The 20,099-nt window shown below is 48.8% G+C and overlaps 1 non-coding gene across 1 annotated transcript; it reads right to left on the bottom strand.

The window, feature by feature from the left end:
- Nucleotides 1–17,777: 17,777 nt before the first annotated feature.
- LOC116982997 lies at nt 17,778–17,974 on the bottom strand. The gene has a single exon (XR_004414583.1). It is a non-coding gene; the product is annotated as a U2 spliceosomal RNA (small nuclear RNA).
- Between the last annotated feature and the right edge of the window lie 2,125 nt (nt 17,975–20,099).

Here is a 20,099-nt window from a genome sequence, read left to right as displayed (position 1 = left end):
TTACACAACAGGTCAAACAGTGCAAGGACATCGCCATTCTGAGATTAGCAAAAGGGCAACGTTCACCAGGGCAAGACCGGCAATGGTGCGGAATATTTGTCCTCTGTTTCAGTCAGAAGAATGGTTCAAGTTTTACTACGTCTCCAGGCAAAGAAGGCTTATAACATTGCACCAGTGAAAGAGGTGTGAAAACAGGATTCACATCTGATGATAGACACAAAGTGCTGGTGTAATTAGGTCATAAGTGATAGGAGTAGAATTAGGCCATTCGGCCCATCAAGTCTAATCCGCCATTCAGATCTATTTCTCTCTCCTAACCCCATCCTGTCATAACCTCTGACACCCGTCCTGATCAAAAATCTATCTCTACCGTAAAAATATCCACTGACTTGGCATCTACAGCCTTCTGTGGCAAATAGTTCCACAGATTCACCACTCTCTGACTAGAGATTGAATGGATGATACTTTATTGTCACCTGTGACAAGTCAGATTCAGATCAGATTCAACTTTAATTGTCATTGTCAGTGTACAGTACAGAGACAACGAAATGCAGTGTCACAAATGAAGTCACAGTGATATTCTTTTAGTACACCCTAGGCAGCTCAGCGGGTCAAGCAGCATCCCTGGAGAAAAAGGATGGGTGACGTTTCAGGTCGAGACCCTTCTTCAGCTTGAAAGTAGAGAGGAGGGTGGGGGAGAGAAGAACTGGAGGCAAGAAGAGACCAGATCAAATCAGGGCTGGTAAGAGATGACCTGAAGCAGGATGGTTCCTTGGATTGTTGTCTAGGGAAGGTGTGATCCCAAGAGAGATACATTGTTGCCATGGGTGGAACTGGTTAAACGACTAGGATGGAGGAAGAGGGGCAAGGCGTAGGAGAGGAGGGAGATTCTCATCTGACCTGGTGCCTTGGACATAATTATGTCCCTATGTTATTATGCTTTTCCAGCCCTTTCTGCAACCTCAGCTCTATTACCTGCACTATCTCTGTTAATCTGAAGAAGGGTTCCGACTCAAAACATCGTCTGTTCATTTCCTCCACAGATGTTGCCTGACCCTCTGAGTTCCTCAAACGCTTTGCGTTTTGCTCAACATTCCAACATGCCCAGTTCCTTGTGTCTCTGCTATCACTGCTATTTCTTAATATCCAGTAATATGTCAATCTCTGTCTTGGATGAATTCAATGACCAGGGCCCCACATGCCTCCAAACATTCACTGCCTTCTGCATCCTGTTTCCCTGCATCTCTGTCAGAAATAGTCTCTAAGGCCACAACCCTGGTTCTACACATTACCTCCCAGAAGAATCATTGTCCATTATTGTGGAGGTCTGTAAAAATGCTGTAAGTTTAAATGAGACAATCTCTCATACTCCTCAACACTACACACTAGTCCATCTACTCCATGCCTCTTGATCCAGCATGGTGTATGTTTGAAATACTCGCTTGATGACAATTATATTTGACCTGCTACTGTAACCATTGTGGTAGTTCTCCTTGAACTGGAGCAGTGACGGATTAAGTTAACTGGCCGTCACACACAGTAATGTATCTGTCAACATTTCCCTCTGAAGCCTCCCATTGCAAGTTTCAAGGTCACAAGGCTGCCTTGAACGTTAAAACTTCAGCCAGTGCCAGCAAACAGCAGAGCCACAACCAGTTTAGTTTAGTTTAGTTTAGAGATACAGCGCGGAAACAGGCCCTTCGGCCCACTGAGTCCACACCGTCCGGTGATCCCCATACACTAACCTACACTAGGATCATTTACAATTATACCAAGCCTATCTACAAACCTGTGTGTCTTTGGAGTGTGGGAGGAAAGCGGAGGTCCCAGAGAAAACCCACGCAGGTCACAAGGGCAACGTGCAAACCCCCATACAGACAGACAATAGGTGCAGGAGTAGGCCATTCGGCCCCTCGTGCCAGCACCGCCATTTAATGTGATCATGGCTGATCATCCACAATCAGTACCCCGTTCCTGCCTTCTCACCATATCCCCTGACTCTGCTATCCTTAAGAGCTCTATCTAACTTGCTCTTGAAAGCATCCAGAGAATTGGCCTCCACTCTCTTCTGAGGCAGAAAATTCCACAGATTCACAACTCTCTGGGGTAAAAGTGTTTCCTCATCTCCGTTCTAAATGGCCTACCCCTTATTCTTAAACTGTGGCCCCTGGTTCTGGACTCACCCAAAATCGGGAACATGTTTCCTGCCTCTAGCATGTCCAATCCCTTAATAATCTTATATGTTTCAATAAGATACCCTCTCATCCTTCTAAATTCCAGAGTATACAAGCCCAGCCGCACCATACTATCAACATATGACAGTCCCGCCATCCCGGGGATTAACCTCGTGAACCTATTCTGCACTCCCTCAATAGCAAGAATGTCCTTCCTCAAATTTGGAGATAAAACTGCATACAATACTCCAGGTGTGATCTCACTAGGGCCCTGTACAAAAGGACCTATATTCAATTCCTCTTGTTATGAAGGACAACATGCCATTCGCTTTCTTCACTGCCTGCTGTACCTGCATGGTTACTATCAGTGACCCCCAGATCTCGTTGTACTTCCTCTCTTCCCAGCTTGACACCATTCAGATAATAATCTGCCTTCCTGTTTTTGCCACCAAAGTGGATAACCTCACATTTATCCACATTAAACTGCATCTGCCCACTCACCCAACCTGTCCAATTCACCCTGCATCCACATAGCATTCTCCTCACCATTCACCCAGAGTCAGGATCGAACCCGGGTCTCTGGCGCTGTAGGGCAGCAACTCCACCACTGCGCTACACCTTCAGTTCAGAGTTGGTACGATCTATATATGCAAATGCATGCTCTTTATTTCATTACCATACTTCATGGGGAGTTAATGAATAAAAAGATTAAAGGAGCCTTCATTATCTTATATTCTAAAATCTTGAAAAATGGTTAGAAAATCCACGTAATTAATATAGAAAAGCAGAAGAAATGGAAGCAGGAATGCAACATACATGTTAGCCGACTCCACAACTCAATCTGAACACAGCCAAATCTTGACCTCTACTCTCCCACTGATCTCCTTTGATCCCCTTAACATTTGAAAATCTATCAGTGCCACCCTTGAATATAATCAACAGCAATGCATCTTCTCCCCTCTTGAGTCTAAAATACTTAAAGGCTTAAAAATAATCAGGTGAAGATATGTTTGCTTGTCCAAAACTTGAATGGCCCATCTCCAGCATCAACGTGATCTGGAGGAGGTACTCTGTCGGAAAGGCAGCCTATATTGTCAAAGACCCACGTCACCCTGGCCACATGCTCATTTCAGATATAGGAGTCTAACAATTGTGACAACTGGTTAACTCAGCGGGTCAAGCAGCATCCCCGGAGAACATGGATAGGTGACTTTTCCGGTCTGCACCTATAGGGTGATTTCTTGACTTTTTATCTTTATTCATTAGTTAGATGAAAAGTATTAAAAGTTAGAAATCCTTCAGTAAAATTGCAAAATCGCCCATGGTTCTCGGGTGGGTTTTAACATGCAAAATGAACACGCTTCTGAAGCTACATTCACCATTTAAATATCCGTGAATCATAAATGCGTCTTGAAATAAATTTTACTCAGATGCAAGCTAAGGAATGGTATAATTGTCAGCTGTTCATTTGACAAAATCAGGACATTTTTTGGCTAATAATAAAATGTCCTGATTTTGTCAAATGAACAGCTGACAATTATACCATTCCTTAGCTTGCATCTGAGTAAAATTTATTTCAAGACGCATTTACGATTCACGGATATTTAAATGGTGAATGTAGCTTCAGAAGCATTTTCATTTTGCATGTTAAAACCCACCCGAGAACCATGGGCGATTTTGAAATTTTACTGAAGGATTTCTAACTTTTAATACTTTTCATCTAACTAATGAATAAAGATAAAAAGTCAATAATGCCTTACTTTTGATGAAATGCAGCGAGCAAACGCGATAATTCCCGATATTTTGGATCTTTAAATCTCCACGAAAAATGTCCGCTATCAACTTCCGCTTATTTTGCCCCTTCAGCTCCCTCTTGTATTTACCTTAGTTTCTATCTTTTTTTTGGACTGTAAATTTAGGTAGCTGTGCCTCACGGTCAACCCGACTGGCTCAGTAAATTGCAGCTCAAAACCTGGCCGTTTTCGATGTTTTTAACGGGTGTGAAAGTGCGTGTTTTCCCATTCACTAACATGTACCGGAAGTGACGCTTGTCCCCCAGTTAAAATTTTCGGTCACGTGGGTGCGGAACTACGCTCCAGTGACCTTTCGTGAAATCACCCTATAGGAGCAGAAGTGGAAAGGTCACGCAGAGTTGGTGTTCAAAGTCATTTATTTATAAATAATCTTCTTCTTATCGAGTCTACACACAAGATTAGAAGTTGTTCAGCAAGAGCTGAACACATTTCTCAGCATCTGCACACAATGGTACCTGTCTTGTCGTGGTGGTGGAAAGATTGGTGGAAACTGGGTGAATGCTCTTTCCTTGACCCCTTTATAAATAATAATAAATACGTAATTTATTTGGCTGGAGTCCAGCCAAAGGTGACCTGTCAAGTGTGTCTTTGGTCCATTCTTTAATATTCTCAGATGACGAGGTTACTCAGAAACTCGATTAACAGTAACAAGATTCAAAGCCGGAGGAAGGAATGTAGATGGAGGGGATAAATAGGTGTGAGTCTGGGTAGCGGCAGGGGAAGGGGGGGGGGGGGGGGTGTGAAGGGTGAGGAGGTTTTAGGTTAATTAGTTATATGTTATATTTTAGTTATCCCTCTCCATCCGCTTCCAGGCCACACCTGCCGCCGCCGCCGCCACCACCTGCCACCATCACCGACCCGCACTTGCACTGCAGCCGCCCGCGGGCCGCGCCCAATGAATCCGCCGATCCTTGCCTCTCTCCTGGCCGCCAGCAGGCCGGAACCGTCAACCCACCTGGATTCCAGGCCCAGTTCCAGACCGAGAGACTGAAGAAGGGTCTCAGCCCGAAACGTCACTTATCCATGATCTCCAGAGATGCTGCCTGACCCACTGAGTTACTCCAGCACTTTGTGTCCTTTTGTGTATTGACAGTTGTTTGCTTGCACTTCTTCTACAACGATAATACCTTACTCGGTTATAGCGGTCAATCTGCGATAATAGTCACCCCCCCCCGCCGCATCATGGTTCATTTTAACGGGTTTACTGTCATTCATTAACGTATCTAAACTCTTCACCAGAACATAATAAATCCATAGTAACTATTATCACCAAGACAAGACCATGATTTGGTGAATCTCCATATGTGATAGCAGCAGAATTAGGCCATTTGGCCCATCAAGTCTACTCCGCCATTCAATCAAGGCTGATCTATTTCTCCCTCCTGCCCCATTCTCCTGCCTTCACCCCGTAACCCCTGACACCCATACTAATCAGGAATCTATCTATTTCTGCCTTAAAAATATCCATTGACTTGGTCTCCACAGCCTTCTGTGAATGTCCTATTTTCAGTAAAAACTCATTAACTGTTTTGTACTAGCTTAACTAAAGAGGACTGGTTATTGGGACCAGCCGGTTGGAGGTGGGTGTGTTATCAGCTGTGTTTCTGACGCTGCCTGACAGGAGGTCCACAGGAATGAGGCGATTTATTTGCCCTGGAGTTCATCTTCCTTCCCTGCAAATAGCATGATTGAGCTTGGCCAATCACCGTCCCACCATTCCAATGCAAGCCCCAACCCCCCTCGCATTCCCCAATCCCCTACACTGAAGCATGTTTCCTCAGGCCAGTGTTTGAATCGGTTCAAAAGTTCAGCCAAGTTAACTGCCGTGAAACACAGACTCTGTCCTTGAGTGGAGCACATTGAAACTATTCTCTGAAAGATGCACTGTGGCTACAGTTTGCACAATGTATACTACTTGAGTTTGATTAGCAATGTTTCCAAATTAATTTACAAGACATAAGTACATGCCAGGCCAAAAGTAATAGCCGAAACATTTCTGTCAGTACTTGCATGCATAGACTGGAATTGTCTCATTGTATGTATCTAGTTTTCACCGAGCCCAGCTAATGAGCTGTTTCCTTTATCATTGTTACCTTTTTTGCATATCTTTCATTGATTTGTTCTGTGCCTCTCTATATCACCGCCAATATCTCGTTTCCCTTTCCCCCCACTGTCAGTCTGAAGAAGGGTCTCGACCAAAAACATCACCTATTCCTTTTCTCCAGAGATGCTGTCTGACCTGCTGAGTTACTCCAGCTTTTTTTTGTCTATCTTTGGTTTAAACTAGCTCCTGCAGTTCCTTCCTACACAATGCGTTGACTGTCATGGTCCTTGAGGTCAGCAAAGTAAACAGATTGAAATAGAGGATTCAATAATTAAAAATTAATTTCTGTAATCAATTAATGCTGCTCACGCAATAACAGGTACTGACTTGCATTTAAAGAGAACTTCGCACAACCTCGAAGAAAGCTTTATGCTCATTTAAGAATTTGTCCTAACGGAAAATATTGATGAAAAACCAAAGAGATTTTGTATGTACATTGAGGGAATGAGGGTAACCAGAGGGGATAGGCCCCTGAGCAACCAAAGCTAGATCAACTAATTTAAGGTAAACAAAAATGCTGGAGAAACTCAGCGGGTGCGGCAGCATCTATGGAGCGAAGGAAATAGGCAACGTTTCGTGCCGAAACCCGTCTTCAGACTGATGTAGGGTGGGGGGGGGGGGGGGGCCGGGAAGAAGAAAGGAAGAGGAGGAGCCAGAGGGCTGAGGGAGAGCTGAGAAGGGGAGGAGACAGCAAAGGCTACTGGAAATTGGAGAAGTCAATGTTCAAGCCGCTGGGGTGCAGACTGCCCAAGCGGAATATGAGGTGCTGCTCCTCCAATTTCCGGTGGTGCTCACTCTGGCCATGGAGGAGGCCCAGGACAGAAAGGTTGGATTCGGAATGGGAGGGGGAGTTGAAGGGCTGAGCCACAGGGAGATCAGATTGGTTAATGCGAACCGAGCGGAGGTGTTCGGCGAACGATCGCCAAGCCTACGCTTGGTCTCACCGATGTAGATCAGCTGACATCTAGAGCAGCAGATGCAATAGATGAGGTTGGAGGAGGTGCAGGTGAACCTCTGTCGCACCTGGAACGACTGCTTGGGTCCTTGAATGGAGTCGAGGGGGGGAGGTAAAGCGCCAAGTGTAGCATCTCTTGCGGTTGCAAGTGCCCGGGGAGGGGGTGGTGCAGGTGGGAAGGGAAGAATTGACCAGGGAGTTACGGAGGGAGCGGTCTTTGCGGAAAGCAGACCGGGGGGTGGGGGGTATTTGTTGTATGTTACAGCTAGTGGGGTGGAAGGTGAGGACTAGGGGGACTCTGCCCTTGTTCCGAGTGGGGGGATGGGGAGAGAGAGCAGTGTTGCGGGGTATTGAAGAGACCCTGGTGAGAGCCTCATCTATAGTAGGGGAGGGGAACCCCCTTCCCTGAAGAATGAGGACATTTCCGATGCCCTGGTGTGGAACACCTCATCCTGGGAGCAGCTGCGGTGTGGACGGAGGAATTGGGAGTAGGGGATGGAGTCCTTACAGGAAGCAGGGTGGGAAGAAGTGTAGTCTAGATCGCCATGGGAGTCAGTGGGTTTATAGTGGATGTCGGTCAGAAGTCACCTGCGATGGAGATAGTGAGGTCAAGAAATGGTAGGGAAGTGAATGTGTAAGAATAGACACATTTACTTTCTCTTTCACTTACTTTCTTTCTTGCTCTTTCTCTCTTTTTCTATTTCATCTTTGTAAAAAATAAAAATATTTAATAAATTTATTTTCTTTTTTTTTTAAATGGTCGGGAAGTGTCGGAAATGGTCCAGGTGTATTTGAGTGCCGGATGGAAGTTAGTGGTGAAGTTGATGAAGTCAGTCAGTTGTGTGTGGGTGCAGGAGGTAGCACCAATGCAATAGTCGATGTAGCGGAGGTAGAGGTTGGGGATGGGGCCCTGGTACATCTCGAACAAGGATTGTTCGACGTACCCTACAAAGGGGCAGGCATAGCTGGGGCCCATGCGCGTGCCCATAGCTACGCCTTGGATTTGGCAGAAATGGGAGGAGTCAACTGAAAAGTTATTAAGGGTAAGGATCAGCTCCGCTAGGCGGAGGAGAGTATCTGTAGACGGGGATTGGTTGGTTCTCCGGTCGAGGATGAACCGGAGGGCTTTGAGACTTCATGCTGAAAGTACTGAAAGTACTGAAAGTAAGCCTGCAGGTACAGCAGGCAGTGAAGAAACTTAATGGCATGTTGGCCTTCATTGTGAGTGGATTCGGGTATAGGAGCAAGGAGGTCCTACTGCAGTTGTACAGGGCCCTGGTGAGACTGCACCTGGAGTGTTGTGTGCAGTTGTGGTCTCCTAATTTTAGGAAGGGCATTCTTTCAATTGAGGGAGTGCAGCGTAGGTTCACCAGGTTTAATTCCCGGGATGCAGGATTGACATATGATGAAAGAATGGATCGACTGGGCTTATATTCACTGGAATTTAGAAGGATGAGAGGAGATCTTATAGAAACATATACAATTCTTAAGGGATTGGACAGGCTAGATGTGGGAAAAATGTTCACAATGTTGGGTGAGTCCAGAACCAGGGTCACAGTTTAAGAATAAGAGATAGGCCATTTAGAACTGAGATGAGGAAAAACGTTTTAAGTCAGAGTTGTGAATCTGTGTAATTCTCTGCCATAGAAGGCAGTGGAGGCCAATTCACTGGATGTATTCAAGAGAGAGTTCTAAGGGCTAATGGAATCAAGGGATTCATCCAGAATCAGAAACAGGGTTCTGATTGGGGATGATCAGCCATGATCATATTGAATGGCGGTGATGGCTCGAAGGGCCGAATGGGCTACTCCTGCACCTATGTTTTCATGCGTCTAGTGTGATCAATAAATGATAATCAAACTTCATCTGCTGCCTCCTCTACAGCAATGAGACCCTCCATGGCAACCCAGTCTGACGAAGGGCCTCAACCTGAAACATCACCTATTCCTTTTCTCCAGAGATGCTGTCTGACCCGCTGAGTTACTCCAGCTTGTGTCTACCTTATGTCTGAATTCTCTGACTGCTCCTGACTCTATTTGACCCTAAGATGAGTTTCGTACCCCATTTTTGGCTTTTTCCACCCTCCCCTCACCCCCTCTAAACCTCTCCTGACCATCCCTGGCCTAACTCATCATCTGCTGAAGCCTTCATTCATGGCTTTGCTACCTCCAGATTTGGCTATTCCAAATTACCTGCAGGTTCTCGGTACACACAAGTGTGTCACCGCACACCAAGCCATTAGCATCCATCACACCTGAACTCGTTAGCTTGCAATGACTAAAGAATGCTCAAAGGATCCGGGTCCTCAGGCTTGCTTTCAAACCCCTGTGTGTGTGTGTGCGCAACCCTCTCTAGCTCAAATCTCTGAGAACTTAGTGCTCCTCCTATTCTGGATACAAGATCACTTTCAAGTTTAATCACTCGGATTAATAATAATAATAATAATAATACATTTTATTTTTGGGCGCCTTTCAAAACTCTCAAGGACACCTTACAGAGATTAACAAGAATAATAAAACATATAGTCGGAAAAAAATAAATAATAAAGACATCACCAAAACACAAATTAAAAACAGAATTCAATCCAAAGACAAAAAATCAAAAACACAATGTGAAGAGAGAGCAGCGGCAGCTAAAGCGCGCCAGCGTCCACTCTCCCTTCCGACAGCCATCTTGGACACAGACTAACATGTTTACTGACACACAAAAAAAATCATCCCCCCACAATGGTTACCACTGTGGGGGAAGGCACAATGTCCAGTCCCCATCCCCAATTCACCCAAAGTCAGGCCTATTGAGGCCACCGCTATTGCCTGACGGAGGCCCGATGTTCCTGGCCGTTCTCACCGGGTGGTGTTGCCCCGGCGTCGGGAGAGTCCTCTCAGCGGCTGGGCCACCTGGAACGGCCGCTTCCTGACTGGGGACCGCGGCTTCCGAAGCCGACAAGGCCGCGCCGGTTTGGAGCTCCCAGGCTCCCGATGTTAGAGTCGGCGCCGCCCGCTCCGCAGATCCGCAGCCGTGGATCTCGGCGGTCAAAGCTCACCGGAGCTCCAGCGTGTCGATCCAGCGCGGCGACCCAGGCAAGGCATCGCCCGCTCCGTTCCGCGTTAGCGCCCCAGCAGCTGTGCCGCCACCGAAGCTGAAGGTGCTGGGCGGTCCCCGCCAGGAAACGGCGCTCCACGCCCGCTGGTAGGCCGCGAGGACGGGGCAGCCTGGAGAAAAAGCTGCCTCACCGACCAGGTAGGGACCTAGAAGTATAATTACCTTCTTCCCCCCACATTAAAAAGTCCATTCTCCGACAGACAAAGGACAGGACTCCAAAAAAAAGTGAGTTAAACGGAGGGCTGCTGGTTAGCAGCCGTTCCCCAAGATGGCTCCTCCTTCTTGTGATTGCCATGCCAATATTACTATGGTCCTGAGCTTAGATTTCCAGTCCAGAACCTCTCTCCCTTTCTTTCCTCCTTAAACTGGTCAGGTGTCAACCAAAACTGCAAAGTATGGATGTTTTAACTAGAAGTTATTGTTCTTGATCTATGCTAACCAGGTCAGATGTCACCGAACTACTGATGTTCCACCAAGCACTCCACACCTTAAGTCTGAAATGGATGCCATATGGGCAATGGAACTAGGTGTGGAGGACTCTAGTCGGCACCAGAAGAAAGTTCATTCATAAGTTCACGTGATAGCAGCAGAATTCGGCCATTCGGCCCATCAGTCCACTCCGCCATTCAATCATGGCTGATCTATCTCTCCCTCCTAACCCCATTCTCCTGCCTTCTCCCCATAACCCCGGACACCCATACTAATCAAGAATCTATCTATCTCTGCCTCAATCAAATATCCATTGACTTGGCCTTCACAGCCTTCTGTGGCAATGAATTCCCCAGATACGCCACTCTCTGACCCAAGAAATTCCTCATCTCCTTCCTGAAGAAATGTCTGAGGCTAAAACCACTAGCCCTGGACTCTCCCATTAGTGGAAACATCCTCTCCACATCCAGTCTATCCAGGCCTTTCCAGGTTTGACTCAGGACAGGTCTTGCTCAGGTCTCACATGAGAACAATGACCGGTGGGCCGCCAAGAACACTGGCTCTTTCTTTGCCACCGACGGCAGGTCCGTCTTTGTTATTTTTTTAGAGACACAGCGCGGAAACAGGCCCTTCGGCCCACCACATCCGTACCGAACAGCGATCCCCGCACATTAACACCATCTACACACACTAGGGACAATTTACATTTACATCAAGCCAATTAGCCTACAAACCTGTATGCCTTTGGAACGTGGGAAGAAATCAAAGATCTCCGAATAAAACCCACGCGGTCACGAGGAGAATGTACAAACTCCATACAGACAGCACCCGTAGTCGGGATCGAACCCGGGTCTCTGGCGTTGCAAGCGCTGTAAGGTAGCAACTCTACCACTACACCACCGTGCCACCCCTGTTGTTCTCGGCAGTCACCGGTCTATGTTTGCGGCGACCATTCATGTTTGTCTCCGCAGAGCATCCTGGGAGCTCTCGGCTGCTGCAGTAACGCATCACAAGAGAAGGACTATATTCTGCACTCTGTACCTTTACTTTTGCTTGACCTTTTGTACCCGAGTTTGGCTTGATTGCATTTGTCCATTATTATCTGATCTGATTGAATAGCATGTAAAACAAAGCTTTTCCCTGAACCTCAGTGTAACAATAACAAACTTAAACCTCAACCTAAACCAGGGCTGAAGTGGCTGTGGTAACTGCACCACCTGCTGGTCAGTGTGCTGAATCACACCGTCTCCTCTGAAGCCCACTGGTTCACATTTAATACATTTCCTTCCAATTCCTCTCTCCCCTCTCTCTCTATTTTTTCCAGCCATACAACCACGCAAGACTGGCAGTCTCTGGAGCATTCGTAGAATAGTCGTGCGTGAACCCCATGCTTCTTGGCACATTAGTTAACCGTGGAGGACATCACAGCTGAATTCAGTCCCTCCCATGTGTTTAGCTTAGTTTTAGCACATTAACACTATCCTACACACACTAGGTACAATTTTACATTTATACCAAGCCAATTAACCTACAAACCTGTAGGTCTTTGGAGTGCGGGAGGAAACCAAAGATCTCGGAGAAAACCCATGCGGTCACGGGGAGAACATACAAACTCCGTACAGACAGCACCCGCAGTCGGGATCGAACCCAGGTCTCTGGCGCTGCAAGGCAGCAACTCTACTGCTGTGCCATTGACTGTGCTTCTTAGATTAGTTTTAGAGATACTAACCTAAAGTATTTAGATTTTTTTTTAATTTATTTTTTTTTATTTCAAAATATACTTTATTCAATTGGTAAATATATACAATTTCTGAACCATTCAAACAAAATTCATCCGACATTTTCGGAGACTATACAAACTTTTTCCAGTACAATTTTTTTACATTTGTCAAATTTCACCAAACAGTCCCCCACCAGTGCCACTCTGTGGCCCCTGTTCAAGTAATAAATATATACAATGTGAAATATATACAGTGCGAAAATTTCCATCTGACATTTCAAGTTCCACAAAAAATGTCCCCCACCCGTGCCACTCATGTGGCCCTCTGGCGTGAGATACCTTCCCTTAATTTAATTTGAGGGCCGTCTCCACCATACTGTGCCCCCCATGTCCAGCAGCGGAAGGACCCTAGACTGTGGCCCTCCCCCACCGAGCCTTGGCGTTGGCTGCACCAAGCTTCAGCGAGTCCCTTAGCACGTACTCCTGCAGTCTGCAGTGGGCCAGTCGGCAACATTCCCTGACGGACATCTCGCTCTGCTGGGTGGTGAGCAACGCTCGGGCAGACCAAAGAGCGTCTTTCACCGAGTTGATGACCCTCCAGCAGCACTCGATGTCAGTCTCTGAATGTGTCCCTGGGAACAGTCCGTAAATCACAGAGTCCTCTGTGACGGAGCTGTTCGGGATAAATCGTTCCAGGGACCCTTTCATACCTCTCCAGACTCGTTTTGCAAATCCACACTCTGCAAAGAGGTGGGCAACCGTCTCCTCTCCATAGCAGCCGTCCCGAGGGCAGCGTGCGCTGGTAGTGAGGTTCTGAATGTGCAGGAAGGATCTAACCGAGAGGGCTCCCCTCACCGCCAGCCAAGCCAGGTCTTGGTGCTTGTTGGTCAGTTCTGGCGATGAGGCATTTTGCCAGACAAGCTGGGCAGTCTGCTCTGGGAACCATGCCACCGGATCCATCGAGTCCTTTCCCTGCAGTGCCTGCAGGACATTCCGTGCTGACAACTGCCCGATGGACTTGTGGTCAAAGGTGTTGGTCCGGAAGAACCTTTCAACAGACGTCAGATGGGGCGGCAATGTCCAGCTGACTGGTACATTGCGTGGCATTTGCGCCAGGCCCATCCTTCGCAACAGGTAGAAACTCAGCAGGTAGTGGCACTTAGTGCCCACGTGCCTTGGCTCTACACTCCGCCTGATGCAGCCACACACAAAGGTGGCCATCAGGATGAGGGCGACGTTGGGCACGCTTTTATCCCCGTTGTCTGCCGACTTGTACTTGGTGACCCGTCGCACCCGGTCCATCCTCGACCCCCAGATGAACTGGAAGACGGCCCGGGTGATCCCCGTGGCGTAGGAGGGAGGGACAGGCCACACTTGTGCCAAGTACAGCAGACCCGAGAGCACCTCACACCTGATGACCAAATTTTTCCCGGTTATGGAGAGGGAGCGTTGCCTCCGCAGCTCCAGCTTCTTCCCCACCTTGGCTATCCGCTCCAGCCAATTCTTGTTACTCGCCTCAGCCCCCCCGAACCAGATCCCCAGCACCTTCAAGAAGTCAGGCTTGATGGTGAAGGGGATGGAAGATCGGTCGGGCCAGTTGCCAAAGAGCATGGCCTCGCTCTTCCTGCGGTTCACCCTGGCTCCCGTGGCCGACTCAAACTGGTCGCAGATGCTGATCAATCTGCGGACCGACCTTGGATCCGAGCAGAAGACGGCGACATCGTCCATGTACAGGGAGGTCTTGACCTGAATGCCCCCACTGCCTGGCAATGTCACTCCTCTTATGCTCGCATCCTTCCTGATGGTCTCGGCAAAAGGTTCAATACAGCAGACAAACAAGACAGGAGAGAGAGGGCAACCCTGCCTGACTCCAGACCTTACAGGGAAACTGTCTGATTCCCACCCATTGATTTGGACTGCACTACGGATGTTGGTGTAGAGCAGTTTGATCCAATTTCGGATTCCCTCCCCAAAACCCATTTTGGAGAGCACGTCCCTCATGTACGTGTGCGATATCCTGTCGAAGGCCTTCTCCTGGTCCAAGCTGACTAGGCAGGCATCCACCCGTCTGTCCTGCACGTAGGCGATGGTATCTCTCAGCAGCGCTAGGCTGTCTGAGATTTTCCTGCCAGGTACAGCACAGGTTTGGTCCGGGTGGATCACCCGTCCCAGAGCAGACTTGACCCGGTTGGCGATGGCCTTAGACAGGATCTTGTAATCTACATTCAACAATGTTATGGGTCTCCAATTCTTTATATCCTTCATCTCCCCCTTCTGCTTGTAGATTAGGGTGATGCTGCCCTTCCTCATGGAGTCTGACATGCTGCCGGCTAGAAGCATGTCGTTGTACACTTCCAGCAGGTCCGGGCCCACCCAGTCCCACAGAGCCGAATACAACTCGGCCGGTAAGCCATCGCTTCTGGGAGTTTTACTCGAGTCAAAGGAGCGGATGGAGCCAGTCAGCTCCTCTAGGGTCAGTGGTTGGTCCAGACTCTCCTGCTTGCTGTCCTCCAAGACCTCCGTGATAGAGGACAGGAAGTTTTGGGAGGCGGTGCTGTCTGTGGCCTTTCTGTCATACAATTCCGTGTAAAAGGATTTGCAGACCCTCAGCATGTCTGTCTGCGAGGATGCTACCGAGCCGTCCTCCTCCCTAAGGCTGTTGATCACAGAGCTCCCCCTGTGAACCTTATGGAAGAAGAAACGTGAGCACGTCTCATCCTGCTCCACATGGCGGACCCTGGATCGGAAGATGATCTTGGAGGATTCAGAGGTAAAGAGCCGAGCTTGCCGATCCTTCACCTCTCTAAGTTCCTCCCTCACATCCACCCCCCTCGACTGCAGAAGGAGCAGTTGTTGCAATTCTGTCTGGAGTTGGCACAATTCCCTCTGACTCTGTCTTGCTCTCTGAACCCCTTTGGCTATGAAGAACCTCTTAATGTTCTCCTTGGTTGCTTCCCACCAGAGTGTCGGGGAGTCAAAGAGGGGCCTCACCGTTCTCCAACGTGCGTAGTCCCTCTTTAGCTCCTCAACGTTCTCTGGGGTCAACAGCTTCACATTTAACTTCCACGTCCCTCTGCCTGCCTTCCGGTCCTCCTGTAGGTGACAGGAAGCCTGAAGGAGGCAGTGGTCAGAGAAGAACACCGGCGTGAGGTCGGTGTGTCTCACCGTGACGGCCTTCGTGGTGAAGACGAAGTCTATCCGGGATCGGGCCAAACCGTCCGATCTCGACCAGGTGAACCGCGGCTGGGACCCGCCTGCAGGGTCGCTGAAGGCGTCGTGCAGCCTTGCGTCTTTTACCGTTTCCATCAGGAACTTGGACATGCTGTCCAGTCTGTTGTCGGCACTGCCGGATCGTCCAGCCGCATCAATGATGCAGTTGAAGTCACCGGCCAGAACGCGCTGCCGGGACGTGGCCAACAGCACTGGGAGCTGCTGGAGAACGGCCAGCCGCTCACTCCGCACGGGTGAGGCATACACATTAATCAGCCGGAGCGGAGAACCACGGTACATTACATCCACCACGAGGAGACGCCCCGCAACCACCTCCCTGACCTCAGTGATGGTGAAGTTCCCTCCCCGCAGCAAGATCCCCAGGCTGGAAGCACGACAGTCATTGCCCCCCGACCACACCGACAGTCCGTGGGGCCACCATCGCGACCACCTCCGATAGCAGCGGAGGTGTGGCAACCCGCACTCCTGTAGAAAAGTCACATCTGCCTTGACCTTGGCCAGGTACTGTAAGGCATTAACACATCGCGCAGTGCTCTTCACACTGCGCACGTTTAAGGATGCCAGTTTGAGCTCCATTGTCCTTTAGAGTCACTGGCCATTTTCCTGCTCCCTCATGCCCACCGCTTCGGTGAATTGCCTCACCTTTCCTGGGCTCAGATACCCGGCCTCCTCCATGGGTTGGGTTTCCCGTGTCGTAACCCGAGGTGTCGTTGGGGGGGGGCTGCTCGTTTTACCCCCTTCTGGGTGCGCCGCTTCCCCCGTCTCTCGTGGCTGGGGCTCGGTGACAGGCTTACTGCTCCCGGAAACTCGGAGCTGAGGCCCATTGGCCGCTGCACTGCTCCCGGTTGCCCGGAGCTGGGGCCCATTGGCCGCTACAATGCTCCCGGTTGCCCGGAGCTGGGGCCCAACGGCCACTGCACTGCTCCCGATGCCCTGGGGCTGGAGCCCCTCGATCGCTGCACTGCTCCCGTTGTCCTGGGGCCGGAGCCCCTCGACCGCTGCACTGCTCCCGATGTCCTGGGGCCGGAGCCCCTCGACCGCTGCACTGCTCCTGCTCCCGATGTCCTGGGGCTGGAGCCCCTCGACCGCTGCACTGCTCTCGGTCTCCTGGTGCAGGTGTACAATCGGCCTGCACCTTCTCCTTTCCGCCCCGGTTTTCTTCTTGTGGGGTTTCCCGTTCGCCTCATCCTCCGACGAGGAGGAGAGGTTGCTCCCTTCTGTCAGGGAGAGAGACCGTTTTTTTGGGCTTGCCATCCCCTTCTGGCCTCTGCTCCGTGTGCTGACCCTTCTGGTGTTTTTTGTACTTTACTGTAGTCCAAATTTGCTCTCCCCCCTCCTCCATCGACTCTCCCTCCTGGGCTTGGTGCTGGAGTTCTCCTGGCACTTGGGGGCTCGAGGTGGTTGAGGTGGCTGAGGTGGTTGGGCTGTCCTCATCCCTGTTTCCCCTTTCTGCTGGGGACTTGGCAGTGGTAGTGGGTGTCTCACCTACCCTGGGGGTGCTGGAAGCCGCCCCTCTTGTTGCCTGTGCATATGTACAGGCTCTTTTTGGGCAGGCCCTGTAAAGGTGGCCTCCCTCCCCACACAGGTTGCAGTTCTTGTTTGCTTGACAGTCCTTTGTCTCGTGGCCCTCCGTTTTGCAGTTTTTGCAGACCACTGCAGTGCATTGGGCCACCACATGCCCAGGCTTGTTACATTTTCTGCATACTCTGGGCTGCCCCACGTAACTTAAATACCCTCGGTTTCCTCCAATTGCGAACACCGATGGAGGGTGGAGGAGAGTTCCTTCCTTGTCCACCCTCAGCTTTACCTTGACCTGCCGCTTGCTCGTCCAAATCCCATGCAGATCCTTCACGTCCACGCTGTTCCCTGCTCCGTCGACGTAGCGAGCAAGGAAGGTGAGGACATCCACTACGGGCACATGTGGGTTGAACATATGCACCGTGATCGTCCTTTCTTTTTGGTTTGGGAGGGTGAAGAGTGGCTGCACCTTCAGCAACGACAGCAGAGCTTCATTCCCCTTCTCCTGGAAATCCTTTAACAGTTTTTGCCATCCTGTCGGAAGCACAAATGTAACGTCGAAATAACCGTTACCCGGGAAGTCCTGGAGGCAGTAGATATCCCTGGGCTCGAACTTGCAGGTTTCCAGCAAGACCTTCTTTACAAAGGTATCTCGACTGAAGGGCATCCCCTCACTGAGATCCTTGACACTAATCCTGAGGGTATTGCGGATACCCTGTCCTCTAGCTCCCATTGCAGCTGCCATTGCTACGATTTTTTAAATCGCAATCTGCAGCTCCTGTCCTTAATGGACCGCCAGGACTGTTCTAATAAGAACAGATCCCTTTCCCTGTTCTAACAAGAACAGACGCTCTTTTTTAGCACTCTTTTACTGACTGATAAGAACAGATACTACACTTGATCTTAGCCAAAAGGCCGAGAAGCAATCCTGGGAAAACCACCTTGGTGATCATCAGTCTCCTCTGCTAGGTAAGTAAGTATTTAGATTTTTGACAAATCTGGTAAATTATTACCATTTCAGAGGGTAGATAGAAGTGAACCACGTGGAGGGGTGGGGCTTCTTGAGTCACTTTTAGGTCAGCATGATAAAAGATGAAGGACTAATGAGAGACATTCTTCACCTGAAGACATTGATGAACTGTTTGGGTTTTTACAACAATCTGGTAGTTTTCAAGGTCAACATTTACCTAATTTCCAAATTCTTCACTTAACTGAATGTCAATTATTTATGCAACTTAACGATTTAAAATTTGGAGATATTCTAACACGATTAATCAGCTACACTTCTGAGTTGCATCCAATTAGGCAACTCCCTGGCTTCTGCTCAGACCTTCGCAGGGGGCATGCTTTCATTTAAATTATTGAAATAGTTCCTACATCCTTGTTTTAGGTGTACAATAAAATAAATTAATTTAAAATATAATAAATAATGTTGTACTGTATGGTCTTGACCCAGGGAGTCAACTATCCCTTTGTCTCCACAGATTCTGCCGGCCTGATGAGTTCTTCTGGCAGCTTTAGCTGGATTTACACCCATTTCTCTCCTCCCCCCTTCCACCCATATTCCTTTCTCTGACTTCACAAATTGTACCTTTTCTATCCATATCTCATCCGTTTGGTCTTTTTCACCTCTGGACTTTGAGCAACTATCCCCCAATCAACCTCCTCCCCCCTCACCCGTACCCACCTATCACTTAACTGGCTTTGTCCTGCGCCACTTCTCTTCCATTCCCCCCACCATCACAATCAGTTTGACCTGATTGTGATGGTGGGGGGATAGATGAATAGATGACCAAATTCATCTATTCATGTTCTCCAGAGATGCTGCCTGACCCAGATTTATGAATCTTTGTACACCAGCATCATAATCCCTGTCCTGCACGCAAGGACCATGGAAGCAAATTGATTTGCTTAAGGCTGCAGTGTGCAAAAAACCTTGATAATCAGCTCTCCCTAGTTAGGATGATTAAGACGTTGGGACATTCATAGTACGTTGATCATGCTCTCAGGAGGAAATTCATTCCAGGTTATAACTCTGCCTACAGCTCACGATGCTCAACAGAGCTGGAGTCAAGTTCCTTTTGGGGGCAAAAGGGTCACTTTGATGTACTATCTTGCAAATGGATTCTGTTGTTCCTTGCAGTGGGATGAAAGGTTGGGTTGCTTTAAATAGGGGCAGTAATGAATGAAGCACCTACAGTTTTCTTAAGGGGTTGGACAGGCTAGATGCAGGAAGATTGCTCCCGATGTTGGGGAAGTCCAGGACAAGGGGTCACAGCTTAAGGATAAGGGGGAAATCCTTTAAAACCGAGATGAGAAGAACTTTTTTCACACAGAGAGTGGTGAATCTTTGGAACTCCCTGCCACAGAGGGTAGTCGAGGCCAGTTCATTGGCTATATTTAAGAGGGAGTTAGATGTGGCCCTTGTGGCTAAGGGGATCAGAGGGTATGGAGAGAAGGCAGGTACGGGATACTGAGTTGGATGATCAGCCATGATCATATTGAATGGCGGTGCAGGCTCGAAGGGCCGAATGGCCTACTCCTGCACCTAATTTCTATGTTTCTATGTTACAGTATGTTCATTAAAGCAGAAACATTATCAATTTCATTTGCCCATCGTTCCAGCAGGTGGTGCATCAATCAGTCTTCAACCTGCCAGGCAAAACAGTTTGGTATGCGCTTATGCACCATAGAAAGCATTTTATCAGGATGCATCACAGCTTGGTTTGGGAACAGCTCCACCCAAGACCGCAAGAAATTGCAGTGAATTGTGGACGCAGCCCAGACCAGCACACAAACCAACCTCACATCTATTGACTCCATTTACACCTCACGCTGCCTCGGCAAGGCCAGCAGCATAATCAAGGACGAATCACGTCTTGACCACTCCCTCTTCTCCTCTCTCCCATCAGGCAAAAGGTATAAAAGTGTGAAAACGCACACCAGATTCAGGGACAATTTCTTCTCAGCTGTTATCAGGCAACCGAATCATCCTACCACAAGCAGAAAACAGTGCTGAACCACTATCTACCTCTTTGATGACCCTCGGACT

Source organism: Amblyraja radiata, chromosome 17 (genome assembly GCF_010909765.2).
Source record: "Amblyraja radiata isolate CabotCenter1 chromosome 17, sAmbRad1.1.pri, whole genome shotgun sequence".
Classification (NCBI taxonomy): domain Eukaryota; kingdom Metazoa; phylum Chordata; class Chondrichthyes; order Rajiformes; family Rajidae; genus Amblyraja; species Amblyraja radiata.
The sequence above is the reverse complement of the archived record's forward strand: the minus strand, read 5'-3'. Positions and strand labels throughout refer to the sequence as shown.